This window comes from Malurus melanocephalus, unplaced genomic scaffold (assembly GCF_030028575.1).
Source record: "Malurus melanocephalus ecotype Western Australia unplaced genomic scaffold, MMel_1.1 scaffold_3704, whole genome shotgun sequence".
NCBI classification, from domain to species: domain Eukaryota; kingdom Metazoa; phylum Chordata; class Aves; order Passeriformes; family Maluridae; genus Malurus; species Malurus melanocephalus.
Genome location: NW_026626936.1, coordinates 3,532 through 5,361, shown reverse-complemented (window position 1 = coordinate 5,361; position 1,830 = coordinate 3,532). Strand labels below are relative to the sequence as shown.

Here is a 1,830-nt window from a genome sequence, read left to right as displayed (position 1 = left end):
CTAAGAAACGCCCGAAAAACTCTGAAAACCACCCCAAAAAAATCAAACCCCCCCCAAAACCGAGGACGGGATCCCCAAAAAAACACCAGAAGAGGAGGGGGGAGAGGGGTGAGGGAGGGTTCCCCAAAATTTTTTGGGGAATTTTGAGAGGGATTTTGAGGGTCTGGGGGGATTTGAGGAGGATTTTGAGGTTTTGGGGAGATTTTGGGGTCCCGAGGGGAATTTTTGGAGTTCTGTTTGCGATTTGGGGGATCTGAGGGGGATTTTGGGGGTCCCGAGAGGGATTTTTGGGGGTCCCCACCTCGTACTGGTCGTAGGCGAACATGGACGCCCACCACTCGCGCATCTCGGGGTTGGTGAAATCAGGGTACGCCGAGGAGCCTGGAGAACCCAAAAACACCTCAAAATATGCCAAAAACACCCAAAAATCCCTTAAAACCACCCAAAATACCCTAAAACCACCCTGAAATACCCCAAAACCACCTCAGAATACCCCCAAAACCACCTCAGAATCACCCAAAACCACCTCAGAATAACCTAAAACCAGTTCAAAATACTCAAAATAAATAAATAATAAATAATAATAACAATAAAATACCCCAAAGTAATAATAAATTACCCAAAATCCTCTAAAACCACCCGAAATACCCTAAAACCACCCCAGAATACCCCAAAATCACCTCAAAATGCTCCAAAATCACCTCAAAAACACCTCAAAATACTCCAAATTACCCCAAAATACCCCAAAACCGCCCTAAAACCACCTCAAAATACCCCAAATCACACCAAACCACCCCAAAATATGCCAAAAGCCACTGCAAAACCACCCCAAAATACCCCCAAAATCATGCCAAAATCCCCCAAAACACCACGAATCCCACAAAATCCCACAAAATATCCCAAAATTCCCTAAAACTCCACAAAATGCCCCAAAATCCTCTCACCAGGCCAGCACCAGCCCTTGCAGTCACCGCCGTCCTTGGTTTTGACAAAGAGGCCCCAAAACACCACGGCCCCAAATCCCTCTAAAACCCCCCAAAATATCCCAGAATAACCCCAAATTCACTAAAATCCCCCAAAATCCCCCAAAATATCCCAAAATGCCCCAAAACCCCCTCACCAGGCCAGCACCAGCCCTCGTAGTCGCCGCCGTCCTTGGTTTTGACGAAGAGGCCGCAAAACACCCCGGCCCCAAATCCCTCTAAAACCCCCCAAAATCCCTTAAAATCACCACAAAAAACCCCAAAACACCACAAAATCCCCTAAAATAACCCAAAATTCCCTAAAACTCCACAAAATAACCCAAAATCCTCTCACCAGGCCAGCACCAGCCCTCGTAGTCGCCGCCGTCCTTGGTTTTGACGAAGAGGCCGCGCGCCCTCAGCTCGGCGTGGACCCGGTACCCCCCGTCCACCTTGATGTGTGGATCCACGATGCTGACCATCTGTGGGGCAAATCCCAAATTCCTGAATTTCCAAAATCCTGAATTTCCAAATTCCCAAAATCCCAAATTCCTGAATTCCCGAATTCCTGAATCCCAAAATTCCCAAAATCCCCATTCCCAAATCCACCTTGATGTGCGGGTCCACGATGCTGACCATCTGCGGGGGCAAATCCCAAATTCCTGAATTCCCAAATTCCTGAATTCCCAAAATCCTGAAATCCTGAATTCCTGAATCTCAAAATTCCCAAATTCTTGAATCCCTGAATTCCCTGATTTTCACCCCATTCCCATTCTCACCCTGCGTTTCCTGGCCGCCAGTCTCTCCAGAATTTCCCGAGGTTTTGGGAATTTTGCGGGATCCCAGGTGAACCCATCCCAATCCCATT

The 1,830-nt window shown here is 47.8% G+C and overlaps 1 long non-coding RNA gene across 1 annotated transcript; it reads right to left on the bottom strand.

Moving 5' to 3' along the window:
* Window positions 1–1,307: 1,307 nt before the first annotated feature.
* LOC130588193 (uncharacterized) lies at window positions 1,308–1,813 on the bottom strand. The gene is made up of 3 exons (XR_008966914.1): window positions 1,742–1,813; window positions 1,572–1,601; window positions 1,308–1,414 (listed from the first exon to the last, which is right to left on the bottom strand). It is a non-coding gene; the product is annotated as an uncharacterized LOC130588193 (long non-coding RNA).
* Between the last annotated feature and the right edge of the window lie 17 nt (window positions 1,814–1,830).